The sequence below is a fragment of the Ambystoma mexicanum genome, chromosome 11, assembly GCF_040938575.1.
Source record: "Ambystoma mexicanum isolate Mex_15411 chromosome 11, UKY_AmexF1_1, whole genome shotgun sequence".
Taxonomy (NCBI): domain Eukaryota; kingdom Metazoa; phylum Chordata; class Amphibia; order Caudata; family Ambystomatidae; genus Ambystoma; species Ambystoma mexicanum.
The window spans coordinates 188,967,207-188,992,157 of record NC_090934.1 but is presented as its reverse complement, the minus strand read 5'-3'; the positions used below and the strand labels follow the sequence as shown (position 1 = coordinate 188,992,157).

At 49.5% G+C, this 24,951-nt stretch overlaps 1 long non-coding RNA gene across 1 annotated transcript in view; it reads left to right on the top strand.

The window, feature by feature from the left end:
* LOC138503208 (uncharacterized) overlaps positions 1 to 24,951 on the top strand; it is a 69,769-nt gene that overhangs the window by 10,395 nt on the left and 34,423 nt on the right. Inside the window, exon 2 of the long non-coding RNA XR_011279585.1 lies at positions 12,407 to 12,611. This is a non-coding gene — a long non-coding RNA (uncharacterized lncRNA). The remainder of the gene's footprint in view (positions 1 to 12,406; positions 12,612 to 24,951) is intronic.

Here is a 24,951-nt window from a genome sequence, read left to right as displayed (position 1 = left end):
GGCCATCTCCAAGCTCGGTGAAGGGAGTTCAGAGCATGCTCGCCTTTGCCAATTTCTATCGAAGATTCATCCCGGAATTTTCTCGAACAGTCCAACCCATCACCGCTCTCCTAAAGAAAAACAAACGCTTCGAATGGACTCCTGAGGCCGAACAAGCCTTCCAGGACCTGAAAACCAAATTCACCTATGCACCTGTATTGAAGCACCCGCACCCAGATCTCCCGTACATAGTGGAAACCGATGCTTCCAGTTCGGCCATGGGAGCTGTCCTGTCGCAAAGAGACCCAAAAACTAACCAACTACACCAGGTGGCCTTTTGGTCCAGAAATTTTTCTCCTCCTGAAATCAACTACGCAATTACCGATAAAGAGTTACTGGCCATCAAATCTGCTTTCAAGGCTTGGCGTCACTACCTTCTCGGGGCAAGACACACCATCACCGTAATTACGGACCACAGAAACTTACAGTATTTAAAGACGGCCAAAGCTCAATCTTCACGACAACTCCGATGGGCTCTATTCTTTGCGGAATTTGATTTCGTAATTACCTATCGCCCTGGCTGCAAGAATGGAAAAGCAGACGCCTTATCCCGGATTGGCATGGAAGAACCTAATTCGAGCTTAGAACCTGTGCCCATCATACCTGAGCAAAGAATCTTAGGCTTAACTTCATTGCAATCTATTGAAGATATCCAAACGCAAGTAAAACAACTTCTAGACTCTTCAACCTTACTGGAATGGAGTCAAAAGGGTCCTCATTACACCGTTAAGGATGACTTACCCTACTTCCAGGAGCGGTTGTTTCTGCCAAGTAAAGAATTGCAAGAACTTGTTATTGCCCATCATCATGAATCTTTAATGGAAGGACACCCTGGTATCGCTAAAACGGAGGAAAAAATCAAACGCCACTTCTGGTGGCCTTCTTGGAGAAAAGACATAAAGTCTTTTGTACTGTCTTGTGGAATTTGCGCCCAAAACAAGGCTCAAAAGAAAAGGCCAGCCGGCCTACTTCAACCCTCGGATATTCCACCGGCACCATGGCACACCCTGTCAATGGACTTTATAACAGATCTGCCTCCTTGTGCTGGTTACAACACAATCCTTGTAATTGTGGACCTATTCTCCAAAATGGCCCACTTTATCCCTTTAAAGGGTTTGCCTTCAGCTTCCACCTTGGCCAAGGAATTCCTGGAGAATATAGTTCGCATACATGGTTTCCCTTCCATTTTAGTCTCGGATCGTGGAAGTCAATTTATCTCACATTTTTGGAAGAAGTGTTGCCAACTAGCACAAATAGATGTGCGGTTATCCACCAGCCACCACCCCCACACCGACGGACAAACCGAGAGAACCAATCAGACTCTCGAGCAATATCTTCGGTGCATGTTACACCAATCCGAGTTAAATTGGAAAGACATCCTTTGGATCGCAGAATATGCATACAACAATTCAGTGCATTCTGGAACCGGACAAACCCCCTTTTATACTTTGTATGGTCACCATACTTGGACCTCTGATCTAGATCCACCTCTGACCCTGGAAATGCCCGCAGTAAATCATCTGCATTCCACAATAACCCGAGCCTTCAAAGAAGCTGCAACTCATTTACAGCAAGCCAAGAAAAAGTATAAAGAAAACGCAGATTTGCACCGAAGTAAAACTCCTCCTTACCAAGTAGGAGACCAGGTATGGCTAGCAACTAAACATTTACCCCTCAAGGGCCCGCAAACCTTCAATCCCAGATTCATAGGACCTTATCCCATCAAAGCTATAATCAACCCAGTGGCCTTTAAACTGGATCTACCGTCCAACATGCGTATTCATCCAGTTTTTCATGCATCACTTTTGAAGCCAGTACAACCTGGAACCCGATTGTCCAAGCCTCCAGATCCAGTTCAAATTGAAGGGGAATTAGAATTCGAAGTTAAAGACATTTTAGACTCCAAGGTGGTAAAGTCGAAACTCTTCTATCTTGTTGACTGGAAGGGATATGGACCTCAGGAGAGATCGTGGGAGCCTAGTAACCATGTCCACGCACCTCAATTAGTACAAAGGTTTCACCGGAGATTTCCGAACAAGCCAAAACCCCCGGAGGGAAGAACCTTGGGAGGGGCCTTGAGGTGGGGGTACTGTCATGATGCCTACCTCCAAGGAGCCAGGTCCGACCCAGCAACCCCAGAGGCAGGCATCATTTCCCCCAGGGGAGTGCCAGCGGGCCCAAGCTGGGGCCCTTTGGACGCAGTCCTGGCGCCTTAGGCACCAGGCTCATGTTGGACCTCTGTCCTGGCGCCTTAGGCGCCAGGCTCATAAAGCTAGACATGTGTTCAAGTGTTTTAATTTGCACTTACCTGATGCAGACCATGCTGCCACATCCAGGCCCTCTTGAGGCCTGAATAGGAACTACTTCACCTGTGGGACTACTTTCCACTCGGGTGTGGTCGGGGAAGGATACATACCTGATCGGAGGAAGGATACACACTTGGAACTTCTTCCAAAGCTATTTAAACCACACCCGATCAGCAACTCACGCTTCGCGTTGTTCTGCTCCTCGCAGCTGGACGCTCACCGTGTCAGCTCCTGCATCTGGACTTCAGCCACGCCTGTCAGCATCCTGGGTCACCTGCAAAGGGAGACAAGAGACCTACCAGCTAATCTGCACCACGGAGACATCACCGACGATCCTGAAAGGGAAGACATCATTTTTAAAAGCATTTTGTTACGATCGCTGCAGCGCTGCATTTCACTCACCTTTCCTGGGTTCCTCCATCTTCAGCAGCGATCATCCGGATACACAGCTACTTCCCAGAGCCTAGAGAAAAGGACAAGAATAAGAGGTGAGAGAAGGAAGGGAATAAGAAAAGCTCAGTTTCCTTCTAAGACTTACCTGTTGGGTCATTCCCATTTCATTTCGGGTCTTGCTGCTTCCAAGCAGGACCCCGGCCCCTATGGGGAAAAAAGACAAAGACATTAGATGAGCGAATGCAAAAACATTACCTGAGCGCTCATCTAAGACTTACCAGATCTTTACTGGAACTGCACGTTTCACTTCGGGTCGGCGCCATATCTCCGGCATTCCGAACCCCGGCCCTTATGGGGAAAAGACATCAACATCAGCGCTTTGTTGCAAGAAGTCTCCAAAGGAATCTTCATTCATCACCTGAAAAAAGACAATGAACATTATTATTTAAAGCTTGAACTTTTGAACTTGCAACAGAACTTTTACAGTGCCTTACCAGTATAATCAAGCTTACCTGAGCTCCCATCCAACCTCAATCCAGTGAAGTAACTGGGTTCAACGCGCCCCTGCGTCAGAAGCAGGATGGAGAGCTCGTCCTTTCAGACCCTAAGGTGAGACTTCACGGGGAATCGTGGAAGGGTATCGTGGAGGGTTGGAAGAGAGTGGGAGGCTTGAGCATAACTCAGTCAGTAGGTAATACTCCCTTTTCACGCACAGGGGAATATTCCTGCAAGCCGGAGAAGCCAGAGTAGAGGGCCCTTCCTGTCCATCTCCAGAGTCCTGCGCTTCACCATTGAAGAAGCATCAGCACTCGAAGCCAGACCTGCGCCTCCGTGGGAATCAGGTGAGCGTTACACTTTTCTCCCTTTTTGCCTCCTTGTCCTTGCCCCCTCTCTAGTCCCTTCCTCTTTTTCTGCTTTCTTCCTCCTTCTTTCCTTTACCCTTGTCTACCGTCTTGTACTCTTCTGCCAGCCCATGTACCAGACCTCTGCCTGCCTTTTCGGATTGCCTCTGCCACGTACCTTGTACTCATCAGCCAGCCCATGTACCAGACCTCTGCCTGACTCTTCGGATTGCCTCTGCCGCTTTCATCCTACCGTTGGTTACACTTCATCTACACTTCATCTACTGGTTCACTCAAGCCTGTTCCACGACCACTGCGTCGAAGTCTCTCAAGGGGTTTTTTATGCTGTTGGCTTTTTCCCCTATCTGGACATTCACGGAGGTTTAACCCCCGTCACACCTGTTACGGTGGCACGGTGGCATCCTTCCGTGGACGTCCCCATCTACATAAAAAAAAGGAGAGACCCAAAAGCGACAAGAAGAGGAAAACCAAGAAGAAGGACAAAGGTGAGGAGCTTGGGGAGGGTGGTGAGATGGAGTCTTCTTGTGAAGAAGAGGATATTACAGACCCCTGTGACAGTATCTTGCTCTTTTCTGAGTCTTGCGGAGAAGTTTTTTTGGGTAACCCCTGGCTGCTGGTTTGTTGTTTAGAAGCGAGGCATGTGTCTTGAATTCATTAATATCTGTGTAATTTCTGCGAATGCGCAGGAGTTGTCCATAGGGTAGGTTGTCTCCAAGATTTTGTGGGTGGTAACTTTGGTAATGCAAGATGGTGTTACGGTCAGTTTCTTTTCTGAACAGGGTACATTCCAATTTATTGTCCCGGTGTTTGATGGTGAGATCCAGGAAATTTATTTCATAGTAGTTATGAATCATGGTAAATTTAATTTCTTCAGAGCAATTGTTAATCCAATTGAAGAACTCAACCAGTTTCTCATTATCTCCTCTCCAGATGAAAATAATGTCATCTATGTACCTATGCCATAGTATGATACTGTCCAGGAAGGGATTGGTTATGTTCAGAACAAATTTGTTTTTATATTCGGCCATAAAAATGATGGCCATGCTGGGTGCAAATGCTGCCCCCATAGCGGTGCCACAGATCTGCATGTAAAATGTTCCATCAAATTCGAAAAAATTATGTGTGAGAGCTAGGTCTAACAATTCCACTATAAAGTTAGTGGGCACTCTCTTTTGTTTCATGTGGTGTTAAATGCATTCTAATGCACTCCACCGCTAGGTCTTGTGGTATACTGGTGTATAAGCTAGTGATATCCATAGTTACCAGTAGGTCCTCCGCCGGATTAAATGGTTGGTCTTCAAACTTGAGGATTGTGGCCATAGTGTCTCTGAGGTAGGTAGGAGTTTCCTGACTGAGAGGTTTCAGAAAAAAGTCAATGTATTTTCCAATGGGTTCTAAAATAGAGCCGCAGTCCGAGACAATGGGTCTTCCTGGAGGGGATGTTTGGTTTTTATGCAGCTTGGGTAGAGCATAAAAAGCCGGAGTCCTACCCTCCGATGTATTAAGGAACACTTCCTCTTTCTCAGAAATCCAGTTTTTTGCTGCTGCAAACTGCGTCATTGTCATGATGCCTACCCCCGGAGCACCAGGACAGGCCCAGCACCCCCGGGAGCAGGCATCATGCCCTCGGGTAAAAGCCCAGTGGCCCCTAATAGGGGCTCTTTGGACTTTGTCCTGGCACCTTTGGCGCCAGGCTCATGTTGGACATCAGTCCTGGCGCCATAGGCGCCAGGCTCATAAAAGAGGGTGTTTGGTGCACTTACCTGACGCAGACCATGCTGCATGAAGCCTTAAGCCAAATGAGGCTTAGGAGGGACTATTTTCTCAAAGGAACTATTTTACTTGGGTGGGGACCGTGGAATACTACTTACCTGGAACTTCTTCCAAGGCTATTTAAACCACGCCCGGACTGCCACACGTGCTTCGCGTTGCTCTGCATCTAGCAGCTGAACGCTCACCGTGCCTGCTCCTGCATCTTGCCTCCAGCCACGCCCGCCTCGATCTTGGGATACCTGAAAGGAAGGAAGGGAAGAGAAAAGGTGAAAACCAAGAACTTAATCTAATTTCTTACCTGTCTCCGGAATCATCACGCCAGCGATCCTGAAGATAGACATTCTTTAAAAGCATCGCGCTACTTGTAGCAGCGCCGCGCATCACTCACCTGCCTCGTGGGCTCTTCAATATCCACCGCGACCTTCTGGGCATTCCGCCACATCTCTGCACCTGCAGGGGAGAAGAAGAGACAAAAGGTGAGCAGGAGGAACAAATGAGGAAAGCCTGATTTTCCGTCACAAGACTTACCTGGCCATATTTGACGGAACCACTACTCATTTAGGGTCGGCGCCACTTCTTGGCCTGGTACCGCACCCCGGCCCCTAAGGGGAAAAAAGAAAGACATCACTAGAGGGATTCAAAGACATTTAAAGGGATCATTTTATCACAAACTCACCTGAGTTTATCTCCAGCAATATCCCTCGAAGCATCACTTCCACTCTGCACCTGAAAATAAGGACAGATCGCAGGTTAAGAAAAGCAAACAAAGAGAAGACTCTACTCTGGAACTTTTTAAACTGCGTACTTGCGGCATTTCGCCTTCCGAAACCAGTGAAGTAACTGGTCAAATACGCGCCCCTGCACCAGAAGCAGGATGGAGAGCTCATCCATTCAAACATTAAGGTGAGCCTTGATTGGGGATTTCGGAGGTGGTCAGAGAAGAGCAAAGGGGAGGTGGGAAGCAATCACAATACTCTGCAGTCAGTTAATCCCCTTTCTCCACCTACAGAAAGATTTTTCTACGGGCCAGACAAGCCAGATTTGGGGGTCCAGTTCAGTCGGTGTTTCGAATCCTGCGCATCACGCTTGAAGAGGTCACAGCAATCCAGACCAGGTCAGCTCCTCCGTGGGAGAGAGGTCAGCGTTACAGTCATCTCCCGAATGTTGCTTTTGATGGTGTCCGAAGGGTCTTTTTTAAGTTTTTTGTAATTTTTTCCATCATTAAGGAGGGTCATGACCATTTCTTTATATTGTTCTTTGTTCTGGACTACAATACCTCCTCCCTTATCAGCAACCTTAATAATGATCGATTTGTTGTCAGCTAGGTTTTTAAGAGCTTTCTGTTCATTGATAGTCAGATTCTGTCTTTTAGATGCGGAGGTCATTTGAATTTTTTTCATTTCCTCTTTAATGCATTTTTCAAATGCTAGAACTGTTGGTGGCATTTCACTATCTTTGGGGGTAAAATCTGATTTTACCCTGAGGCCAGAGCCCTCTTCTTGTGTTGGTATTTCAAGATTTTGGAATTAAATTTTCCTCCGAATGGTCCTGTAGAGATTAGTTAGTTCTTGATCTAATTTGAACCAGTACGTGCGATTTGTTGGTACAAACGAAAGTCCCTTAGCGAGGAGGCTGTTTTCTGCCTCAGTCAGGAGAATGCCGGACAGGTTGAAGATCGGAATTTCTTTCAGGTTCTCCTCTGTCTCCTCCCGTGGTTGGGAGCCCGCCATTGAGGGAAATTGTAGAAAGGCATTTGTTGGAATGGTGGTGGTGAAGGCATTGGTAGGTGCTATGGTTTTAGTTTTAGTGGCAAGAGGGTGGCAAGTATTTTTAATGATTCTAGAGCCTAGTCTATCATTTCTAAGGCTGGTAGTACAAAGTTGGTTAGGTATAGGTTTACGTGCAAAGTGTGCAAGCCAAAGAGCTGGCGACTTCATATATGGATTGGTACATGGCATGGTGTGCTTAGGTTCAGAGCTGTACAATAGCGCACTATGTAAAATGCAGGTAAGGTGAGTCAAGGGGAGAGGACAGGTGTAAACAGGGTTGTTATGCTTAATTAAGATAGGATGGTATGAGTAGGCATCGAATCCAGATCGATAGTGGGCAAAGAATCCTGAGGTTACAAAGTACAGGATGAATAGCCGAAGGGTGTGGAGAAGCCAGTACATAGTTAGGTAAATACAAACCAATGATTACGAGTTCAATGACCAAAGGTTAGGCTAGTACAACAGTTAGCACCAATGTCTACAGTAGTTTGTCTCAGTTATAATGTGCAGCGAAAGTTTCTGATCTCATATATGTGGGGTTGATCATATAATAATGTAGTAGGTAGGATGGCTAGTAGTTAGTCAGAGTTTAGCTAGCGGCTAGGCAATTGATATGCTAGTTAATACATTGAGGTGTGCAACAAACATGAGTAAATGGTACCTATCAGGTAACAGAGGCTAATAGCTAGAGTAGAGATAAGGAGACTATTATGCAGGTATGCAGGCAAAAAGCTTCAATGCGCAAGGACATTGCCAGAATGTAGTGAATTAGCGCAACTTAGGGTGAGACAGAAGTGTGCACAAAGGAGCGCTTAGTGATACATGCAGATTTGGTCATTGCTGGTACTATGCTGTAATGCGGTATATATACCATACATAAAGGAGACAAAGTAGTTTGTGACCGGAGGCTGAGGGCAGTAGCTTACCAGTATGTGAGGTAGCGCAACATGATTACAGTTCTTCTATAATGAAAAGATCCAAAGCATGAGGCCGAAGGGTACTAGAAAGTTCTCGTAAGGGAGGTAGGTTGAAGAAGGCAGAGTGGGCGGTCCACAGCAGTATGCAGAGTCAAAGGTATTTAGTGCTGAGTGTCCCGTGTAGTCACGGATAGGCACAGAGTGCCGGCTAGCGCCTTCCGGTCGTGGTCAGGGGCGTAAATGAAATGGTGCGCCCAATCAGGAGTAGCGCTCACGGTTGCTTAGCAACCTACAAACATCAACAAAGGAGCGCCGGCCATTTTATGATTCTCGGCCATGTGTAGATATATACGATGCTGTGATGCCGTGCGAAAAGATCAGAGGAGGTGCCTCTTAGTATTCCTTGAGCAGGCAGGGGCAGTGCAAGGGGGCCTGAAGGGCTTACCCTGCACAATCCAGGGTAGGGATACTTAATTGAGGTCAAAGGCTCATAGCGTAAATTAACATGTATAGATACTATAAAATGCTTGTCTCATATGATCTACTTACAGATTCCGTCTCCATTCGCGGACAGGCATAGACAGGTGTCAGCCTTATTCTTAAAGGCCTTGGACTCGAAAGACCGGCTTCCACCGCGGTTATAGCCTATTGGCTATATTGCCAGTGAACGCAATGTTGCTAGGCAACAATTAAAAAATAAAAGCAGATTGTGAATGCGGCGGCCATTTTAGGGAGAAGGTGCTTTGGTTCGGCACCGCGTGGGCACAGGCACAGTAGAAGTTGCCAGCCTAGTAGAATTGATCACAAATCAGCACAGCAAGCAGAGTACCTGCGGGTGCGTTGCACTGACCTGCAGCGATGGATGCTGCTCTGGAGTCGCGCAACTAGGAAGGGTGGCGCTGCTCCTGCAGCCCTGGGTGTGGGAGGGTACTCCAGAGGGCTCCTGTCATGATGATCTTCGGCTGGATGATGAGAGAGTAGTCAAGTGGGAATGCTTTCTGAGCAATTGGCATGAGTTTGTCTGAGAACCAGGTTTCAGTGATGAAGATAAGATCGGGTTCTCAGAGGTTAGGAGATCAAAGATGCTGTGTTTGTTATTGGCTTCGGGGCGAGCATTGAAGAGGAGCCAGGTGACTTTGTGAGAGGTGGAGGTGGTGGTGATTATACAAGTGTCCGGGGTTGTCCTGGCTGGGATGGTCATGGTCTTCGGAGGGTCGGTGTTGGTGGTGATGAGATGGTTGATTGGGAGGGGCAGTGAAATAGGACATACGGGGTGTGATGTTCGCCTGCCGGCACGGCAGGCGTGGCAGATGCGGAGCAAGGCCCTCGCGCAGGGATCGTGCTGGGGTCGCAGTGCGCGGAGGCGGCGCAGCAAAGTAAACACACGACTACGTTCGTAGATGCATAAATCCGGACTGGCGTTAAGACGCCAGTTCCGGTGATACCTTTATTTCTACTTCCTGCTGTCGTGTGTCACGTGACCCTGCGTCTCGGGACACGTGACACCACACGGGGGTGGTCTGTGGGCAACTCAGGCTGGACGAGGGAGCCCCTCTGGTCAGCGAGTTGGAGGGTGTGCAGTGAGCGGTGGTGGCGAAGGGGCGGTAGGAGTTTGGGCTTCGAAAGTGTGGCTCGGAGGTGACAAGGAGTTGTGTGTGTGAAGTGTGTTCGGGACTCAGGGTGCGAGGGTGGAGGACGTAGGTTGGGTGGGATGTGAATGGGAGTGTCTGAATGCTCTGTGTGCATGAGTGGGGTAGTGTGACATTTTAAAAATGCATCCTGATTTTATGTCCGAATACAAAATAAATAATCCTGCATTTACTTCCACACTTTTCATAGGCGGCCCTCAGTAACTATTGGGTGTTGAATTCATGTTTTACAATGTAACATAAAGTGGTCTTAAATAGGGCCAGTTCTGCCACTATGGGGGGTGGGGCCTCTTGGCACATTCATATAAGATAAAATGCATAAGTAAGGATTCACTCCAGAAGGATGGGCTCAGAGACAGTGAAATGTGTTCTCAGGAGCAAATACATAATTTTGCACTTGGTGAATGGCAAGGGAAAATTGTTAGCAATTCTGAAGTTGGGTAGATATTCCTATTGCTTGGCAGGTAGGGGGAATCAGCGAGCAGCAGAGGTTGTACGGTGGTTTAAGACACCCTGAGGCAGTTTCGCTCTCAGAAACTGTTTAATTTGGCACCCCATTGACTTACAATTTCATGTCTTCTTGGAACACATGGGACCTCCTGGCGCCTGAAGAGGTTTTGAAATGGGGAGTTGTGAAAGCATTTCTTAAAATGTGCAAAGCACTAACATTAGCATTAAGTATAAGGATTCAGACATGCTGCTGGGTCAGAAACCAGAGCAGCCTCTCCAAATGTTAGTCGGGCTTGTGAACCATTAAAGGACATGCAAAGAAGAAATACACTTAGAATAATTTCAGCCCAAATGGGTATGCAGGAGAGGAGCCAAGGGATGGCGCAGGGATTAGTTGCCTCACACCACTGAGGGGATTCCCCCCTTCCTGCACACAAGAACTGGCATCATTCCAGTAGGGGTTTCCCGAACCACTCATGCGGAATAGGCTCTCTTTTCTACATATGGTGGCTTTAGTGGGTTGAAAGGAGGCATAAGTGATGATACGGAGTGCCCACACCACAATCCTGCATCTAGGTGTGCTGGTGCACTTGGCTTTGAAAGCCTATCACCTGAACTGCCTGAGCTGACCTACAGTAGCAGTACTTACTTCAAACCCAGTGACGTGCATCAACATGTCCTGAGAAGTGTATGGTGTGTGTTGTCTGAATGGGGGGTGGTCTTGGACTGATGTCTTTTTATGTGACAGAAAGCATATTTGGCCTTGGGGAACATCCTTTGTGTACAATGACGACAACCTTTTATCCACATCTCTGTACATGGCCAAATTCGGGCAGTTTGGATGTCTGTAGGGGAAAGCCGGCCAGGGTACTTTGCTAGTTGGGTTTGTGTGCAGTGCTCAACTTCAGCTAATCCTTTTTTTAAATATGGCTTTTGCCGATTGGTTTTCTGTCTACTAGTATTATAAATAACCGGTGTTGATACAAGCCGCTTAATAATACTAGAATATGTGACTCAAACTGCTCTATTGGGGACTTGGACTTGTGCTTTCATGTTGAGATGCAAGCAGCAAGTGTCTAACTTGCTGAGCTAGCTGGACAGATACTTATAGGGGCTGCTCCTTTTTAATATGGGCTAAGTGCCACCTATAAGCCGAAACTATTGCATTAGCACAGATAGGGAGAAATGGCATAAGAGGAGGGACACAAACCTTGCAGGTGTTTGGTTATTTGCCCACCCATTAACTGCTCATGTGTATAGGTGTTAGGCATTTGTCAGGCACTGCTTTAGATGCCCACAAAAGCCCACACTGTTCAATGCGTGTTACATTATGCACTGAAAAAGGCCATGAAAGTTTTACATTGTCTCTAAAATAAACTCATGCCCATTTCAACATTGTGATTTAAATTCTGCATTGGCCCAGGACTGCATCCACATGCCAGGTAATGTAATCATATACTTAGATACCCTCACCACGACCTTATGGCAAGCAGTGTCAGCTTATACACAGGTACCATGCTCAGAGGCTGAGGCTGCTTTCTGCACTGAGCACCTTCGTATATTGCTGGGGCAGGGCCACACCTCCCTATGTGGAAATGGTGTCACAGCTTCAAACTTGCCCTCAGGCCCCAGGATCTTTGAAATGAAATTAACATCTCTTAAGAACTTGTTAGTAATAAGCTATGACTGGCTATTTCTGTTTTCACCAGTAACCTGATATAATTCAATGATAGTCAGCAAATTATAAGTATTTATCAGTCTCCTCTGCTAATCTCACAGTTGCTTGTTTGATGTTCTAGGCCCTTATGCATCCTCGGGCCCCGACCTCCCATACCCAATCGCCCCCAGCTTCTGTCTAACCTTAGCACTTGCCAAAGCTCACACTCCACCCTGGAGGCACGCACTTACCTTGCATTGCACTTCACTTGTTGCTCAACCATGAGTGCCACAGCACCTATCCCATTCCCCCTCCCTTCTGCACTTACATGTTCTGAACACTCACAAGGTATAGCAGGTACCCTGTGCCCTCCCACTGTATTTAATATTTGTATTTATTTCATTTGTTTTTCACATCCCCTGGTCCCCGCCCTGTTGCCCTGTGCGCGCTTTGAAACAGTATTTACTTCCTGTATAAGCGCCTAACAAGCAAACAATAAATAAATAAAATAAATGCCACATGTGTAAAAACCACAACAATCTATGCATTATTGTGGCCTGAATTGAATTGACTTTCCTTTTGTTTTTCAGAATTCACATCAAGTACGTATGTCTTACCTTGGAGGGAAGTCAGTGGCCGGAGCTAAGTCTCCCCTGCAAGCTGGAATCTGTAGGATTGTCTTGAAACCGTGTAGCCAATTATTTAATTGGGGCCCATACCAGCAACTTGGATCTAACCAGTCAATTCTCTAAATATGAAAACTCTGCCAGAAGGGTAACACTGACTCATACTATTGTGAGCAACGCTTTTTGTTGAGCTGTCTCTTATTGTGGTTGTCTACTCGTCTTGTGAGTATTATATACCATCAGTCTGCCACTCTCTGTTTATCACTCTGAGTAATGTTTTTGGCCCAAGCACTCCATTCTATCCCACGGCAGCGGTCTGCAACCTGCGACTCTCCAGACTTTTCTGACTACCACACCCTTGAAACCTCACTATTGACTTTGCTGGCTAAGGTCGATGGGAGATGTAATACCAAACATATAGGGAGCCAAAGCTTGCGCACCGCTGTAGAGATGGTAGCCGTGCCAAGGACACTCATGCTGGGGACATTGCATTTTAAGTAAGAGTAAACTGCAAATTAGTCACTCTAAAGGAATGACATGTTGGCATATTCAGATGCATGTGGAGCGTTGAATGTTTGAGAACATTTGGATTTTAATTGTAAATTAAACATTCTGATTAACCAAACCCAAATACTAATTAAAACGCATTACCTCCACGTCCACTCTTCCTCATCCCAGTACTTACCTCATGAGGCCCCTGCCTCCGACACAGGACCTTCTTCTATTTCTTTAAATCCCTATAAATCCTCCCCCACATCCACGTCACTCTGTTTAATTTTTCCTGCCTGCGGCAGGTTGGACTTTTTCTTCCCGGTGCGGGGCACTGGGAGCACTGATTGCTGGCCCCTTGGGGGAGCTGTGTGGCAGGGCCCTCGGCTCCCTCAGGTGTGGCGCTGCTCCTGGGCCTCCTGCAGGGCTTGGGGGTCACAGTTGAGCCGGATTGCCTCGCTCGGTTCTTTGCTGGGCTCTGGACCGCAGTGTGAGCATTGTGTCCCGGGTCCTGCACGGCCCGGGGGAAGGTAAGGAGAGGGGAGGACTGGGCTTGATGTTTTTCCCCTCTCCTCCTGTTTTGGCCATCTTGATTCGACAGGCCGTTTCCTTGTGCTCTGTGTACACATATTTATTGGAAATGATGGCAAGCACTTGGCAGTATGGGCTAGCCTTTCCTTTTGTTGTGAGGCCTCCCTGCTTCTTGTCGTGGGGTGACTGTGGCAGAGAGTCTTTGAAAGTGCGGGGGCTCTGTTCTGTCGCAGGCATGTCACATAACACCCGCTCCTCAGACACACACAGCCCAGGATGCACCGGATGTTGGCTGCATTCTTTGCGTGCAGCCTGTGAAAACGGCACAGAGTTGGACACGTCTGAAAGCAGCCGGAAGGGTACAGGCCTGGCATGTCTACACTTCGGGTTCGAGTCTCAGCGGTGCTGACTCGGCCCTTCATCCTTCCTAGACCGACACATTGGAACCATTTAGAGCATGGGGCTACCAACTACTGGATACAGGGCTCAAGCCACCTCTCAGTCATGTGGCTAGTTAGTGGTGTGTTTGGGTCTGTGCTAGCTATGGACGCAAACTCCTTGTCCTTTTCCTCTTCCTCTGAACTGCACGAGGGAAGGTCAAAGGAGATGATTTTCTTTTCCCTTGTCCGGCATGGAATTATGGAAAATGCATCATGGAAGTAACGGCAATGCAGGGGGAACTCAGTGTCTCTTCTTTTAGGGCCTAGGTCCTCTGGTGCCGAAGTGTTGCTTTCACGCCTCCTCTCAGACTTGTGGGAAGTGATATGGCACATGGTGGCACATGTCTGTGCTTAGAGGGTTTCTCAGAACCCCTGGTGCCAGTGGAGGGGGATGTCACTTCAGTGGGTTTTTCCAGTATAGGCATACCCCAGGTAGGGTGTTGCCTTTGATGTCTGCTATCCGGGATGGATTGCTTTGCCCTGCTTTGTGACAGTACTCTGCCCTTTTGATGCCAGCCTGGTGGCTCCTCTGTCGGCTGAGGGTGCCATGGTCTGCTGGACTTCTGGCCTGTCCTGTATCTTCCTTTTGATAGGTCAGATCTTTTTGTAGGCTGACAAGCATGCTGTTATGTTATGGCGCAGGCCTGCTTCAACGTCCTGTGATTTTCCTCTGGTGCAAGTGCAGTGACTGGCGGTCTTCCCTGGCTCCTCGTCTCTATCTTCTTGGAGGTGTATGGGACCGTTGGGGTTCGGCTTCCTGGGTAATGGGCTCCTTCCGGAGGGGGGTATCAGTTGCCGTTCCTGTCTCCTCCTGTCTCCTCCTGTCCAGGTTTGCATGGTAAGGACATTGGGACCCAGCTCATGGTCCAAGTAGTTGGCCATGGAATCCGTTCTCTCCGAATGGTTGTTGTGGGTTACCGTCTTGCCCGTTCCTCTCCCTGTTCAGGGTCAAGTTTTCTACTTGCAGGTATTCCTGGTTCCTATGCCTTCTAGGATGTGTCATCTGCTTATGGGTCTCAAGGCCCTGCACTGCTTGTCCGGACGGAACACTTCAACGTGGGGGCTTTGCGGAACGTACTCTGGATGTTGTGCAGGGGGGCGCTTGCTGGCTGTTCTGGGCTGGGTTCTCAGAAGGCAGTATGTCTCGGCTCGCCCATTGCTGAAGTTACGGGGCACGTGGCGTCTTGCGTGTTTTCCAGTTCTGTGAGCCCGTCTTCAGTTACGTCCCCTGGTATCTTATATGCTCTCTCACTGGCTCCAGATGTCTCGGCTTTCGTAGTTTTGTTTTCAGTGTCCCCAGCGCTGCGAGTCTCCCTGCTATGGTGGCGGGGGGTTTCAGGTCTACAGGCTGAGGTGTGCATGGTCCTTCCTCCTGTGGCCTCTCTTAATACCGACTCCAGCAGAATGGGTTGAGGGGGTCTACATTGGGGGTCCTCTCAGCTCAAGGGTTGTGAGATCTGGGGAGAGCCAGCATTCATCCAATTGGCAAGAGTTGTGCCATTATCCAAGCTCTGGTGTACTTCGAGGAGTTGCTGGATGGTCGGCGGTTTTGGTCCGATTGGACATTACGACGGCCTTGGCATATGTCAACTGCAAAAGGGGTTCCGGCCGCTCCTTGAATGCTCTGGCAGCGCTGATAGGCACCTGGGAGGAATCTCATCTGGTGTCTCTGGTGGGCTCTCACGTATCAGAGGGGTGGACAATGTTCAAGCGGATCTTCTCAGACACCGGTTTCACTCCTCTGCGGAACTGGTCCTGTCAGTCTGTGTCTTTGCGGTGACCTGTGTCAGATTACGGTCCGCAGTTCTAGACCCGTTTGCATCCCCGGCCTCAGCAGAAGTTCCCCTCTTCTGCTCTCGGTTTCAGGCCAAGCGACTTGGTGGATGGACGCCCTCTCTGTACAGTGGCCTTGGGGTTTTCCTTTATGCCTTTCCGCCTATTCCACTTCTGCCCCATGTGGTTTGGCGCATCAGAGTGTCCAGGGTGACTGTGTTGTTAGCTCCGTTCTGGTCCCGCCGGAATTGGCTCCCCTCTCTGTTGGGGTTTCGGTCCTAGGAACTTTGGCTGGTTCCGAGGTGGCCCTGCCCCCTTCAAGGGGATCTGCAGTTGGAAGTCCACCGGATGCAATGGGCAGTATGGCTATTACTCAGTCTAGGTTGTTATCTCAGGGGTTCTCAGATCCTGTACTTGAGTCCATAATGGATTCTCTTAGACCCTCCACTCTGAAGGTGTTTGGCAGGCATTGGGGCCATTTCCGAGACTGGTATGGGTGGTCTGGGATCCCTCCCCTGCGTTCTGGCCTCTCTGCTATCCTTCGATTCCTCCAGGAGGGGTTTTGACATGGGCCTGGCAGTTTTTTTCCAGGCTTCGCTCTCAGTGGGCCTCCATGAAATTTCTTTTGGGGGACTCTGATGGTCACTTGGATGGGGAGGTGTTGGTGGGGAAGTTGCTCAAGGGTTTTTCTTCTTCCCGTCCTTGTGCTGATAAAGGGCTTCCCCCTTGGGATCTCCCTCTTGTATTATGGTTCCTTCAAGGGCCTCCTTTTGAGCCCATTTCCGAGATTGATATCAAACATCTTACACTGAAATCTGCTTTTCTTATTGCCCTCGCTTCTGCCCGTAGGCTTGGGGAGATTGGGGCTCTCTTATGTCACCCTCCTTTCCTGAGGGTGCTGCCAGACTCGGTGGTGCTGAGGTGTGGTCCGATGTTCCACCCGCAAGTTGTATCTCGGTTTTCACACCTCTCAGGATCTGGTTCTCCCTGACTTCTTTCATGATCCAAGAATGCCTGAGGAGGTGGCTTGGCTTAACATTATGTCCGGTGGGGCGTGTTGGAGTATTTAGCTAGGTTTGCTTTTTTCCACCAATCTGATAGTCTTCTGATTGCTTGTGGTCCGGCTGGGGCTGGGCATAATCCATCTGTGGTTTCCATTTTCCGGTGGTTCCGGGTTGTGATCTCCAGGGCCTATGTGGCTTCTGGCCTGCCTATGGCTGTGCACGACCAAAGGCGGTCCGCCAGGGGTTTGGCGGCTTCCTGGGCCGATGCAAGGAGGGTTTTCTCTGCAAGAGATTTGTATGGCTGCTGCCTTGGGTGGTCTAGGCATTTTCATCAACCGCTATGGGTTGAGTTTCTCACACTCGGGGGTTGGTTCCTTTGTGGTTGGAGTTTTGTCTGTGGGGATGTGAATTAAGAGTTATTGTGGGTGTGTGTTTTGCTGCACTGTTTTTGGCTCTGTGTCTCATTGGGACCTTTTCCCTGTTGCTGCTTTGGTATACCTCATGAGGTAAGTACTAGGACGAGGAAGAGTGGACGTGGAGGTAATGCTCTGATTACTTACCAGTAATCTTCATTACTACTAGTCCTACTCTTCCTCGTCACAGTACTGACGACCCTCCTCACCCTCTCTGCGGGGAAGGTCCCATGCTCCGTCTTGGTAATATGAAACTGAGTGACGTGGATGTGGGGGAGGAGTTATAGGGATTTAAAGAAAAAGAAGAAGGTCCTGTGTCCGAGGCAGGGGCCTCATGAGGTAAGTACTGTGACGAGGAAGAGTAGGACTAGGAGTAATGAAGAGTACTTGTAAGTAATCAGAGCATTCTAATGCGGTCAGAATTCTGCTTCCACACTGATTAACACTGCAAGTATTCGGGAATTTAGAAAGCGGGCATTCAAAACATTATTTCGTCAGTCAGTTCTGGATGGCTATTCAGTATTTTGGCGTTCAAATCACATGGATGCTACATGTCTTGCGAACTTGAAGCCCAAAGGTCACTATGCCACGTTTTCAGTGTTTGGTACTGTGCTCATTATATCAAGTGGATATTTTGTATTAAAACATAATGCTCTGATTACTTACCGGTAATCTTCATTACTCCTAGTCCTACTCTTCCTCGTCACAGTACTTCATGAGGCCCCTGCCTCCGACACAGGACCTTCTTCTATTTCTTTAAATTCCTATAACTCCTCCCCCACATCCACGTCACTCAGTTTCATATTACCAAGCCAGAGCATGGGACCTTCCCCGCAGGGAGGTTGAGGAGGGTCGTCAGTACTGTGACGAGGAAGAGTAGGACTAGGAGTAATGAAGATTACCGGTAAGTAATCAGAGCATTACCTCCACGTCCACTCTTCCTCGTCCCAGTACTTACTTCATGAGGTATACCAAAGCAGCAACGGGGAAAAGGTCCCAATGAGAAACAGAGCTAAAAACAGTGCAGCAAACACACCCACAATAACTCTTAATTCACATCCCCACAGATAAAACTCCAACCACGAAGGAACCAACCCCCCGAGTGGGAGAAACTCAACCCATAGCGGTTGATGGAAATCCCTAGACCAGCCAAGGCGGCAGCCATACAAATCTCTTACAGAGAAAAACCCTCCTTGCATCGGCCCAGGAAGCCGCCAAACCCCTGGCGGACCGCCCCTGATCGTGTGCAGGCACAGGCAGGCCAAAAGCCATATAGGCACAGGGATCACAACCCGGAACCATCGGAAAATGGAAACCACAGATGCGTTTTGCCCAGCCCCAGCCGGACCACAAGCAATCAGAAGACTATCAGATTGGTGGGAAAAAGCAAACCTAGCCAAATACTCCAACACGTCCCGCCGGACATAATGTTAAGCCAAGCCACCTCCTCATGCATTCTCGGATCATAAAAGAAGTCAGGGAGAACCAGATCCTGAGAGGTATGAAAACCGAGATACAACTTAAGGGAGGAACTTCGGACCACACCTCAGCAGCACCGAGTCTGGCAGCACCCTCAGGAAAGGAGGGTGACATAAGAGCGCCACAATCTCCCCAAGCCTACGGGCAGAAGCGAAGGCAATAAGAAAAGCAGATTTCAGTGTAAGATGTTTGATATCAATCTCGGAAAAGGGCTCAAAAGGAGGCCCTTGAAGGAACCGTAATACAAGAGGGTGATCCCAAGGGGGAAGCCCTTTATCAGAACACCTTCAGAGTGGAGGGTCTAAGACATCCATTATGTACTCAACTACAGGATCTGAGAACCCCTGAGATGTCAACCTAGACTGAGCAATAGCCACACTGCCCATTGCATCCAGTGGAATTCCAACCGCAGATCCCCTTGAAGGGGACACAGCCACCTTGGAATCAGCCAAGGTTCCTAGGACCGAAGCTCCAACAGAGAGGGGAGCCAACTCCGACGGGACCAGAACTGAGCTAACAACAACACAGTCACCCTGGACACTCTGATGCGCCAAACTACCCGGGGCAGAAGGGGAATAGGCGGAAAGGCATAAAGGAAGACCCCAAGGCCACTGTACAGAGAGGGCATCCATTCCCCAATCCCCCCGGCCTGAAACCGAGAGCAGAAGAGGCGAACTTCTGCTGATGCCGGGGATGCAAACAGGTCTAGAACCGGGGACCCTAATCTGATACAGGTCACTGCAAAGACCTGGGCCAACAGGACCAGTTCCGCCGAGGAGTGAAAACCGGCATCTGAGAAGATCCGCTTGAACATTGCCCACCCTTCTGATACGTGAGGCCACCAGAGACACCAGATGAGATTTCTCCCAGGTGCCTATCAGCGCTGCCAGAGCATTCAAGGAACAGCCGGAACCCCTTTTGCAGTTGACATATGCCAAGGCCGTCGTATTGCCCGATCGGATCAAAACTGCCGACCGTCCAGCAACTCCTTGTAGTACACCAGAGCTTGGACAATGGCACAACTCTTGCCAATTGGATGATCGCCGGCTCTCCCCAGATCTCACAACCCTTGAGCTGAGAGGACCCCCAATGTAGACCCTTTCTGCTGGCGTCGGTAGTAAGAGAGGCCACAGGAGGATGGACCATGCACACCTCAGCATGTAGACCTGAAACCCCCCGCCACCACAGCGGGGAGACTCGCAGCGCTGGGGACACCGAAAACAAAACTACGAAAGCCAAGACATCTGGAGCGAGTGGGAGAGAGAATAAGACACCAGGGGACATAACCGAAGACGGGCTCACAGAACTGGAAAACACGCAAGACGTCACGTGCCCCGTAATTTCAGCAACAGGCGAGCCGAGACACACTGCCTTCTGAGAACCCAGCCCAGACCAGCCAGCAAGCGCCCCCCTCTGCACAACATCCAGAGTACACTCTCCCCAGACATCCGGACAAGCAGTGCAGGGTCTTGAGACCCATAAGCAGTTGACACATCCTAGAAGGCATAGGGACCAGGAACACCCGCAAGTAGAAAACTTGACCCTGAACAGGGAGAGGAACGGGCAAGACGGTAACCCACAACAATCCTTCCTAGAGAACGGATCCCATGGCCAACTACTTGGACAGTGAGCTGGGTACCAAAGTCCTAACCATGCAAACCTGGACAGGAGGAGACAGGAACTGCAACCGATACCCCCCTCCGGAAGGAGCCCATTACCCAGGAAGCCGAACCCCACCGGTCCCATACACCTCAGAGAAGATAGAGACGAGGAGCCAGGGAAAACCGCCAGTCACCGCACTTGCACCAGAGGAAAATCACAGGACGTTGAAGCATGCCTGCGCCACAATATAACAGCATGCTTGTCAGCCAACAAAAAATTCCGACTTATCAAAAGGAAGATACAGGACAGCCCAGAAGTCCAGCAGACCAGGGCCCCCCCAGCCGACAGAGGAGCCACTAGGCTGGCGTCAAAAGGGCAGAATACTGTCACAAAGCAGGGCAAAGCAATCCATCCCGGATAGCAGACATCAAAGGCAACCCCCCACCTGGGGTATTCCTACACTGGAAAAACCCACTGAAGTGACATCCCCCTCCACAGGCACCAGGGGCTCTGAGAACCCCTCTCTAAGCACAGACATGTGCCATATCACTTCCCACAAGTCTGAGAGGAGGCGTGAAAGCAACACGTCAGCACCGGAGGACCTAGGCCCTAAAAGAAGAGACACTGGGAACCCTCTGAATGGCCATTACTTCCATGATGCATTTTCTATAATTCAATGCCGGACAAGGGAAAAGAAAATCATCTCCTTTGACCTTCCCTGGTGCAGTTCAGAGGAAGAGGACAAGGAGTCTGCGTCCATAGCTAGCACAGACGCAAACACACCACTAACTCGCCACTTTACTGAGAGGTGGCTTGAGCCCTGTATCTAGTAGCTGGTAGCCCAAGCTCTAAATTGTTCCAATGCGTCGGTCTAGGAAGGATGAAATGCCGAGTCAGCACTGCAGAGACTCGAACCCAAAGTGTAGACTATGCCAGGCCGGTACCCTTCAGGCCGCTTGCAGACGCGTCCAAATATGCGCCGTTTTCACAGGCTGCACGCAAAGAATGCAGCCAACATCCGGTGCATCCTGGGCTGCGTGTGTCTGAGGAGCGGGTAGTATGTGACATACCTGTGACAGAACAGAGCCCCAGCACTTTCAAAGACTCTCTGCCACTGTCACCCCACGACAAGAAGCAGAGAGGCCTCACAACAAAAAGGGAAGGCTAGGCCATACTGCCAAGTGCTTGCCATTATTTCCAATAAAGATGTGTATACAGAGCACGAGGAAACGGCATGTTGAAGGAGTCAAGATGGCCATACCAGCAGGAGAGGGGAAAAATATCAAGCACAGTCCTCCCCTCTCCTTACCTTCCCCCAGAGAATGCAGCTAACATCCGGTGCATCCTGTGCTGTGTGTGTCTGAGGAGCGGGTGGTATGTGACATGCCTGCGACAGAACAGAGCCCCCGCACTTTCAAAGACTCTCTGCCACTGTCACCCCACGACAAGAAGCAGAGAGGCCACACAACAAAAGGGAAGGCTAGCCCATACTGCCAAGTGCTTGCCATCATTTCCAACAAAGATGTGTACACAAAGCACGAGGAAACGGCATGTTGAAGGAGTCAAGATGGCCATACCAGCAGGAGAGGGGAAAAATATCAAGCACAGTCCTCCCCTCTCCTTACCTTCCCCCAGAGAATGCAGCTAACATCCGGTGCATCCTGTGCTGTATGTGTCTGTCAGGTATGTGACATGCCTGCGACAGAACAGAGCCCCCGCACTTTCAAAGACTCTCTGCCACTGTCACCCCACGACAAGAAGCAGAGAGGCCACACAACAAAAGGGAAGGCTAGCCCATACTGCCAAGTGCTTGCCATCATTTCCAATAAAGATGTGTACACAGAGCACCAGGAAAAAGGCCTGTCGAATCAAGATGGCCAAAACAGGAGGAGAGGGGAAAAACATCAAGCCCAGTCCTCCCCTCTCCTTACCTTCCCCCGGGCCATGCAGGACCCGGGACACAATGCTCACGCTGCGGTCCGGAGCCCAGCAAAGAACCGAGCGAGGCAATCCCGCTCAACTGTGACCCCAAGCCCCGCAGGTGGCCCAGGAGCAGCGCCGCACCTGAGGGAGCCGAGGGCCCCGCCACACAGCCCCCCCCAGGGGGCAAGCAATCGGTGCTCCCCAGTGCCCCGCACTGGGAAGAAAAAGTCCAACCTGCCGGAGTCAGGAAAAATTAAACTGAGTGATGTGGATGTGGGGGAGGAGTTATAGGAATTTAAAGAAATAGAAGAAGGTCCTGTGTCGGAGGCAGGGGCCTCATGAAGTAAGTACTGGGACGAGGAAGAGTGGACGTGGAGGTAATGTCCTTTTGCTGGGACTTGGCTAAAGGAAATTCAGGAATCAATGGCCAGATTCCACGTATTTAAAAAGGCCCCGAAGTGGCCCCTATAGTAGACAGACAGTTGGTAAGGGAAGTTATTTGCCTGATCACTTGCCTCACAGATATCAAATGTTTACCTACTCAGCTTTATATTTTGCAAAATTGATCAACATTAAATATGCACCATTAAAGAGGAAATAATGTTCAGGTATTTTTTTTTATATAAGGCGGTAAGTGGGGGCTTTCGGGCTCGGCTTGCTTTTAACATCGAGTAAGACCAACAAAGACGGCTAAAATACTGCCCCATGCCTCGGGAACCGCTTCTGTCAGGCAGAGAACACTGCCAGGGACTGCCAGCCACCCACTGTCGGTGCATCAGACGACCAACACAACAGCACGAAGCTGGCAGTGGCAGGCCACTCTCGCATTCATTTAAGACATTGGAGATGGCAAAGAGGTTACAGGCTCTACCGGACAGACAACATTTACATTTAAACAGGATTGTACATGAATTATGAGGTCCTGTGGCTAATTACTGCCGGCTCTCCATCGCACGCATTTTAGGCCTGCACTACACATGTTTTTCTTTTGCCGTTCCTCACGCAGTATAGAGTACTACCACCATTTATATTTCAGCAGAGATTCACCAACACTTCCTTCGCCGCATTATTTTTCCAATGGCGGCCACAGGCGTTGCATGTTTGGTTATTACCCACTGTAACGGATGCCTGGACACCTCTTTCTTACCCACTTACCAGCTCTCCCTGTCCTGCGGAGTTGTCGTGAGGGAGCGGAATGCAACACTTCGGACCCGCCTGCACGCGCGTGCGTGACTTCCCTATGACGCAGCATTTCCGGCGCGGCCTATGCTGGCGGACATCTGCGTAAACCACGCAGCGTATTGACTGAACATAGAATTAGGACCTGAAGCAATCGGTGTCCTGAGGAAAACCTTTGCCGTGTACCTTTCTATGTGCCGATGATCTGTATAAAGAATGTGTTGATCTATGCAAATAGTTAATTGCTAACTTAATACGAAAACTGGTCATGCTGGTCAGCTCATAGTTTCAATTTACACCTCTAGATTCATTACTTGTATTTGGCTCAAAAGGAAATTAGACGAGTATTAAAGTGACATGAATATTAAAGCCACATTAAACAAGCAGCTGTAGTGTTCTGCATGATGTCGTGTCAAATGGCAGGAGGGCGCTGGATGGCTCGAGGTGGGTGGATGGGGAGGAAATCAACATGTGTCTGCATCTTCATTTTGGTGAATGAGGCGGTGTGGTGGGCTGGAATCACGGCTACTAGAAAGAGCCCACATTGGCGATGAGGATACTCATGTCCGCCAGTGTCTTGCACACGCCGGGGGCGCACCACGCCCGTTCACGGTGGAGAGCCGGAAAGCTCTGGTTCATGCTTTTGAGCTGCTGTGAGGCGGTGCTTAAGCACAGACGTGCCCAAAGTTCAAGGACCTGGAAATGCTCTATGCAAAGGAGCAGCGTGATTGAGCTGTGAGAGCTGGTGGTCACACGCAAGCCCTGCGTTTGTGACTCCAAATGGAATTGCATAAACCCTGAACAGTGTCCAAGACTGTATGACACATTTAGGATGTTTAAAGTCACACTGGAGTGCAGTGTGGAAATGCTCTATGCAAAGGAGCAGCGTGATCGATTGGAACTGCATAAACCCCTAGCGGGGCATCCCATCGCCATGTCTCCCCCCCTCCTCCCTTGATCCATCCACCCCGGCCGTGCAGGCCGGCACTTCTGTCCCACCCCTGGCGGCCTTTCTGCCTTCTCCCCCCCTGTTCCGCTGCCAGCCTGCCGTGGCAGTGATCGTGTCCTGAAATAACGAGGCAGACACATTTTTACATTTGGAAGAGTAAATGCCTCAGCAGCTTTATTTGCATAAAGTCTTGGAGTTATCTTACAGGCGATCCGTAATTCACCACACCACAGGTTCTTCTACTCCATGTGAAGTTACCTAGGTACGCCCCCCCCCTCCCGTCGGCGTCCGGTGGACGCCTCCGGTGGAGCCCGGCCCTTGCTATTAACTTGTCTCTACCCCTTGGCCATCAAGTTTGGTTTCCTTGTTCATACTTCGTGCTTTATCCCCTACAATTGCTCTAAGGACCGGTGTGTAGCCCCACCCGACACCCCCCAATGTGTCCAATGACCGCTTCTATCTAAAACAGGCAGCCACAGGGAGCCTCGCTAATAGCAGGTTCCTATACAGACACCACCTTCAGTGTCCCAATGCAACTCATGCCCCACATACATTACACACGAGCCGACACCGCCCTCCGGTGCCGACTCACACCTTTCTCCCTGCCTATACAGTCATCGCTTTGCGATGTCCAGCTATCCTATCGCACCATTCTACTCTAACCTGCCCCCCCCATCCCCTACCGTGCCGCTTCTGCTGCAAGCCTCTCGCCCCAACTGGCCCAGCC